The sequence below is a fragment of the Magnolia sinica genome, chromosome 10 (assembly GCF_029962835.1).
Source record: "Magnolia sinica isolate HGM2019 chromosome 10, MsV1, whole genome shotgun sequence".
Taxonomy (NCBI): Eukaryota; Viridiplantae; Streptophyta; class Magnoliopsida; order Magnoliales; family Magnoliaceae; genus Magnolia; species Magnolia sinica.
Genome location: NC_080582.1, coordinates 66388071 through 66396142, shown reverse-complemented (window position 1 = coordinate 66396142; position 8072 = coordinate 66388071). Strand labels below are relative to the sequence as shown.

The 8072-nt window shown below is 40.2% G+C and overlaps 1 non-coding gene across 1 annotated transcript; it reads left to right on the top strand.

Moving 5' to 3' along the window:
• The first annotated feature begins 6559 nt into the window (after window positions 1–6559).
• Window positions 6560–6666, top strand: LOC131217783 (small nucleolar RNA R71). The gene has a single exon (XR_009157373.1). It is a non-coding gene; the product is annotated as a small nucleolar RNA R71 (small nucleolar RNA).
• Window positions 6667–8072: the final 1406 nt, after the last annotated feature.

The window sequence follows — 8072 nt, the reverse complement described above, 5'->3', positions numbered from 1 at the left end:
ATCCATCCATTTTGCCATCTCATTTTAATCGTGGGGACCAAATTTTCAGCGTATCTTGATAGCAGGTGGGCCCCATATCACTGTTTTGGTGGCTGATCTGTCCGTTGAGCCACTTTTACTGGGATCTGAGGGTTGAAATTTGATGTGTACAGTTAATTCATGGTCCTCAGGCCACGTATGAAGTTTCGACTTGATCAGATGGTGGGAACCCTATGATCTTGTATTCTGGACGTCTTTTAGGCCTGTTTAAGATGAGTGGCTGGACTTTCTCTGATCTCTGACGTGTAATTCTGTCGATCTTAGGTCTCTGGAGTCCGTCCCATGCTTTGGTGTCATTAGAGCATTAAGTCTATGCTTTAAGCACCCTTTTCGATCCAGGCTCGTACATACACTCTGCATTACAAACACGATTAATCAGGCCATTAAGCGGTATCATGCGTGTAATTCTATGCAACAACTGGGTCTGATATATAATATTTGACCCTCAACCCAACCCCCAATCAGCATTTTGCTAGTCCCGAGCAAAGTATGCGAAAAATAAGTTGAGAATTACAGAACAATTTCTATAAAATCGAATGATTCTTGAAAAACAATCCAGAGCCTAGAATTCTATGATTCATGAATGTTGGGCATTACTATCTCCTGAACTCGAGCACACGATAATTTCATAGTCGAGTTTAAAGTATTAATCCATCAATCAGAACAATTCTAAACATTAAGTTCCATGGGTGTATAGTATAATCTTGGCTTATTAATATGAAACTCACTTCTCAATTTCAGGATATTATTGGTTACCAATAAGCTAATTCATGATAACCAAAACTTTCCTCACAAATCATCTTTTCATTCCTCTAGCTTTTGATTTTTCCATTAAAAGTAACGCCAAGAAGGGGAATCAAATCCTCACCTACAGGGAGCAAACCTATGGTGAAGACCATTGCCTATCCCTTTTCGACTGGCTACTTTGGGAAATTGAACCTTCACCTATAGGGAGCAAACCTATGGTGAAGATTATTCGCCCAATCTTTTCAATTTTCTCAGGTCGGTTCTTTTCATGCTTAGTGAGTACCACGTTAATCCTTCAATATCAGACTGAAACCTTACCATGCAAGCGAGATGTGTCTTGCGAATTCATGATTCAATCAATGTTTACAAATTCTAATAATGGATTAACAATTCAAACTTAACTGTGAAATTTAATAGATAACTGAATCCAAGAGTCATAAAGTACCAACATCATGTATTTTGCAATTCCCAGTGTCTCAGATGGCCATCAAAATCACTTTGAATTCATATGAAATTCCAAAAAAATTTAAAATTTTCACAATTTTTGCTCAAGACCAAGAAAACACTGATTAGGAAACCTAATCTCTCACCCCCAACCAAAAATCTACATTGTCCTCAATGTAAAAAGAAATAGACATGTAATGCACATGAGACAACGAAAAAATAGGACTGATGGAAAGATAGTACCTGGACGAAAGAATTAAGAGGCTTTCCAAAGATATCTACGTAAGAGCGGGTCAGCACAAGAGAGAAACCAACAAAAATAAAGATAAAATCCTACCTATACCACTTTTGCAGGTGCTCTCGATTGCATTTAGCGTATGCAACAAGCCTTTAAACCCCTAGGTTGCCCCTAGTGGACGAGTTATAGTCTCGTGAGGGTTTGCAGTAATATTACCCACAAACATTGAACTAACTAATGATAAAAATGAAATGTAATGAAGAACTGGGTTGCCTCCCAGGAGCGCTAAGTTTACCGTCTTCAGCCAGACAAATAAAGCAACTACCCTAGTCCTAAGAAAACAGGAAACATACTTATACCTCCATCAGACTAGGAGATCAATCCTGGTAAACAGGATCAGTCAGAGGCATGGACATCTCCTCTGAATCAAATTTCTCGACAAATGGTTTCAATCGATGTCCATTGACTTTAAACTCCTTGCCATTGTCGGGATCTCTTATCTCAACGGCTCCATGCGGAAAAACAGTGACAACAATGTAAGGGCCGGTCCAACAAGATCGAAGCTTACCCGGAAAGAGATGTAATCAAGAATTGTACAAAAGGACCTTCTGACCAGGCGTGAATGATTTTCGCAAAATGTGTTGGTCATGAAATGCTTTCATCTTGTCCTTGTAAATTCTCGAATTATCGTACGCATCATTCCGGATTTCTTCAAGTTCATTCAATTGAAGTTTGCGTAGCGAGCCAGCGTTGTCCAGATTGAAATTAAGATTTTTGATCACCCAGTACGCTTTATGTTCCAGCTCCATAGGCAAGTGACAAGCTTTCCCACAGACAAGTCTAAAGGGAAATATTCTAATAGGGGTTTTAAAGGCAGTACGGTATGCCCATAAGGCATCGGTCAATCGAATTGACCAATCCTTACGGTCAGGGTTAACCGTTTTCTCCAAAATGTGTTTAATTTCCCTATTAGAAATCTTAACTTGCCCACTTGTCTGTGGGTGGTACGGGGTGCTCACCTTATGAGAGATACCGTATTTCTTCATTAAGCTCTCAAATGGTTTATTACAAAAGTGTGAGCCCCCATCACTAATGATGGCTCGAGGCGTTCCGAATCTAGAAAGGCTGTTTTCTTTTAGGAATTTAATGACCGTGCGATGGTCATTCTTTCGACACGGAATCGCTTCGACCCATTTAGTGACATAATCCACGGCGAGCAAAATATACAGATTTCCAAACGATTGGGGGAATGGTCTCATGAAATCGATGCCCCAGCAATCAAATGCTTCAATGATAAGAATGGGATTCAAAGGCATCATATTTCGATAGGACAATGCTCTCAATTTCTGACAATGCTCACAAGCTTTGCAAAACTCATGAGTGTCCCTAAACATAGTGGGCCAGTAAAAGCCACACTGCAGAATCTTGGACGTGGTCTTTTTAGCAGAAAAGTGACTACTACAGGCCTATGAGTGACAGAAGGAGATGACGCTCTGATGCTCATCGTTTGGTACACATCTCCTTAGGATTTGGTCTGGGCAATATTTAAATAAATAAGGATCATCCCAGAAAAAGTTGCGCACCTCGGTGAAAATTTTCTTCTTATCTTACGCAGTCCACTGTATCGATATGGCACCTGTAGCAAGATAATTAGCAATATCAGCAAACCAAGGTGAATGGGAGACTCTGAACAGTTGTTCATCAGGGAACATGTCATTAATATGAGTCTTCTCAAGGGACTTAGAGGTATTAAGGCGAGAAAGGTGATCGGCCACTACGTTCTCTACTCCCTTTTTATCTTTAATTTCTAAATCAAATTCTTGGAGTAGAAGGATCCATCGTATCAAACGAGGCTTAGAATCATTCTTCGAAAGAAGATACTTAAGTACCGCATGATCTGTGTAGATAACGATCTTAGATCCGATCAAGTAGGACCTAAATTTGTCCAAGGCAAACACTACAACTAAGAGTTCCTTTTCCGTAGTCGAGTAGTTCACCTGGGCAGAATTTAAAGTTCTACTTGCGTAATGAATGACGTAGGGCCTCTTATCTTTTCTCTGGCCTAGGACCGCCCCAAGAGCATAATCAGAAGCGTCGCACATAAGCTTAAAAGGAAGGCTCCAGTCGGGTGGCTGCATGATAGGTGCAGTGGTTAACGTGCCCTTAAGCTTGGTGAAAGCTTCCCGGCATTGCTTAGTCCACTCGTAAGGAGCATCCTTTTAAAGAAGAGTGCATAAAGGACAAGAGAGGAGAGTAAAGTCCTTTATGAATCGCCTGTAAAATCCCGCGTGTCCTAAGAAGGATCGCACGTCTTTGATGTTCTTGGGTGGAGGTAGGTTAGAGATAAGATCGATTTTTGCCTTATCTACCTCGATTCCTTTGGATGAGATGATATGCCCAAGGACAATTTCCTTCTGAACCATGAAATAACACTTCTCCCAATTAAGTACCAAGTTCTTTTCTTCACATCTTTTCAGCACACATTTAAGACTTTCCAAGCACTTGCTGAAAGATGGACCGTAAACAGAGAAATCATCCATGAAGACCTCTAGATATTACCCCACCATATTAGAAAAGATACTAAGCATACATCGCTGAAAGGTGGCAGGGGCATTACATAGTCCGAATGGCATCCTTCGGTAGGCAAAGGTGCCGTAGGGACATGTAAATGTGGTCTTTTCCTGGTCTTCAGAGGTTATTTCTATCTGGTTGTAGCCCGAATACCCGTCAAGGAAACTGTAATAGGAATGACCAGCTAACCTTTCTAGGATTTGATCAATGAATGGTAAAGGAAAGTGGTCTTTCCTCGTGGCGGTATTCAACTTTCTGTAGTCAATGTACATTCTCCAACCAGTAGTGACTCTAGTTGGCACGAGTTCATTATTAGCATTGGCTACGATGGTGATTCCGGACTTCTTAGGGACCACTTGAGTTGGGCTCACCCATTGACTATCAGATATAGGGTATATGATACCCACGTCCAATAGTTTAAGAACCTCAGCCTTAACCACTTCCTTCATGTTTGGATTTAGTCGACGTTGTGGTTGCCGAGCGGTTTTTGTATTATCCTCGAGGTATATGCGGTGAGTACAAATCGAGGGATCGACACCCTTGAGGTCCGCTATCGTCCATCCCAGGGCTCCTTTATGCTCAATGAGAGTAGATATGAGCATATTCTCCTGTTCTTTCTCCAGGTGGGCAGAGATCACCACCGGGTATGTCTCATCTTGACCTAAATAGGCATATTTCAAATCAGAGGGCAAAGGTTTCAGGTCAAGCTTCGGCGGCTTGAGGTTAGACGGTAGAGGCACTACATCGGTTTGTGGCAATTCTTCAAATTGTGGCCTCCACCGGTTAACTTCAAGTACCGGTGCAGTATCAAGCAAGGCACACGTCTCCCTAATCATGTCATCATCAAAATCATGGGAGTGGGCCAGGCACGTCTCCAGATGGTCGGAGGATAAGGTCAGCGGTGTCGTATCTTCCACGAAAGAGTCAATCATGTTAATGTAGTGGAAATCGTCATCATCCTCTGAGTTGCTGCCGTTATTGAAAAAAATGTTTGACTCCAATGTCAAATTTCCAAAAGACATAGTCATGACACCATTCCTGCAATTGATAATTGCATTTGACGTGGCAAGGAATGGGCGACCAAGAATGACGGGAATCTGAGTGCTCATGTTATTGATGGGTTCGGTGTCCAGGATGATAAAATCTACAGGGTAGTAAAATTTATCGACCTGGACTAACACATCCTCAATTATCCCTCTTGGTATATGAACAGAGCGATCAACAAGTTGTAGTGTGGTTAGGGTCGGTTTTAATTCACCCAAACCTAACTGTTTGTATACCGAGTAGGGAATCAGATTGACGCTCGCTCCTAAGTCAAGAAGTGCGTGATCAATTCGATGGTTCCCAATTACACATGATATGGTTGGGCTACCGGGATCCTTGAATTTCTGTGGCACGTCTTGCTTCAGGATGGCACTCACTTTCTCAGTCAAGAAGATTTTCTTTTGAATAATTTTCCATCTTTTGGTCATGCATAAGTCTTTCAGGAATTTGGCATATGAAGGTATCTGTTTAACGACATCAAGTAGAGGAATATTGACTTTCACCTGTTTTAACACCTCTAGGATATCCTGAGAGTTAGAGAGAGGTTTTGGTGAAACCAACCGTTGGGGAAATGGAGCAACTGGCTTCTCTAGAAGTTCCGGTTCTAATTTTTGTAAGGCATCACTGGATCCATCATTGTTATCCTCTTCTGGTTCTTGAGGCTTTTCGGGCCTAACCGGAAGAGTTTTATCAATGATCTTTCCACTTCTAAGAGTGGTGATGGATTTAGCGTGCCCCATCTGATTTGAAGAGCTAGGATCATTAATCTCGTACTGCAGTTTAGGATTGGGGAGAGGTTGTGCAGGAAGCATCCCCTTTTCTATAACCGTCATACAAGAATCTATCTTTTGCATAAAATCTGTGATTCCCCGCATTGCTTGAGCCAGCTCTTGTATGAAATTTTGAACCGGTTCCTCTTGAGGTTTCACTTGATTTGGATTTTGATTGAAGAAACCTGGAGGGGTAGCCGTTTGTCCATTCCTCCAACTAAAGTTTGGATGATTTTTCCAGCCAGGATTGTATGTATTGGAGTTAGGTCCAGTAAAAGGTCTTTGATAGTTGTTTACTGCATTGGCTTGTTCATTCAACACTCCTCGAAAGGCGGGTATTGTAGGACAGTTTTCAGTTGTGTGAATGTTGCAATCACAGATGCCGCAAACAATTTCATTGACCTTATCCTTCTTTCCTTCCATGGCCTCAACTTTCCTTATGAGTGTAGTCACTTTACACTTGAGATCATCCTCTTCTTTCAAGAGATATAATCCACCTTTCTCCTTTAATTGAGTAGGCCTAGACGTGGTGTTCGACTTTGGGTAATAGTCCCAAGATTGTATTTTTTCAGCCAAACTGTCGAGGTAGTACCATGCCTCGTCGACATCTTTATTAATGAACTCTCCATTACACATTGTCTCGACCATTTGGCGCATGGAAGATGTCAGTCCATCGTAGAAAAAATTTGTAATGCGTCACGTTTCAAATCCGTGTTGTGGGTATGAACTGACCAAATCTTTGAACCTTTCCCAACATTAGAAGAATGTTTCATCTTCCTTTTGAGCAAAGTTCCTGATTGCTTTTCTGAGGGTAATCGTTTTATGATGTGGGAAGAATTTTTTTATGAATTCCCTCTGCATGTCGTTCCATGTGCCAATGGATCTAGGACGCAATGAATGTAACCACGTCTTAGCTTTCTCTTTTAAGGAAAAAGGAAAGAGTTTCAGCCTAATTGTATCCTCAGATACATTAGGAAAACATAATGTAGCTATAATCTCATCGAACTCTTTCAAATGTAAATATGGACTCTCTGATTCAAGTCCATGGAATTTGGGAAGGAGTTGGATAACTCCCGGCTTGATGTCCATTTATCCTGTGTTTTCAGGAAAAATCATGCATGAGGGCGTACTCACTCCCGCCGGTTGTAGATAATCTCGTAGAGTACGAGGCGGGGGTGCCTGTTGCACCTCATTCTCATCTTGGGTATCCTCCACTCTTGGTGGAAGTAGAGGAGGTTGGTCTTCAGCCATAACTTCAGTTAACTCAGGGGATTTCGAGCGGTGTCTAGTCCTGCGATGGATAGTCAACCCCTCAACCAATCCTCCTTCAGTCAAGAGACGTCGAGTGTTGTCACGGGCCCACTTGGGCATGAAACACTCGCAAGCCTCAATCAAATTCAAAGTCTAATCCTAAGAAAGAAAATCTAAAAAGAAAGAGAGGGAGAGTTGGAAAGAAATTACCAAATTGAAGCCCCTAAGTTAAAACCTGCAAAATAAAACAAAATAAGTTAGATTTTAAAAAGAGAAGAACGATCCTTTAAAAGAAAAATAGCAGTAAATTAATTTCTAAAAAAAGGAATTCCTAAAAGAAAGTGGAAATTTCTAAAATAAATTAGGAAAGACCTAAACTAGAAAGTAAATTATTAAAAGAGAACTGAAAAATAGAAAGTAGGGAAGGAGCTTACCGAATTAGAAATTTCTATCTTAAAGGCCTAAAAAATAGGAAGGTTAGTTTCTAAATAAAAATTCTAAAAATAAATTAGGAAACAAATTAGATTTTAAAAGAGTTAAAATTAGAAAGTTACTAAAATAAAAATAGAAAGTTAATTTCTAAAAAGGGAAAGAAATAACCTAATTTCTAAAAATAAACTATTTCCTACAGAAGGAAGGATACTAGAATTAGAAAATTTCTAAAATTTAAACCCTAATTCTAAAAAAAAAAAGGAAAAAGTATAGAGATTAGGAAGGAATTACCAATTGAGAAACTTATGTTAAGATCCTATAAAATAGGAAACAAGTTAGTTTTGAACTCAAATAAAAATAAAAATCTAAAACTAAAGTTAATAAAATCTTAATCTCAAACTAATTCTAAAACTAATTAATTTCAAAGAATCGTAACCGTTAGTCCCCGGCAACGGCGCCAAAAACTTGTTCACTCCCCAAGTATAGGGTTGTGATGTAGTAATAAACTCGGTAAGACCGAGGTCGAATCCATAGGG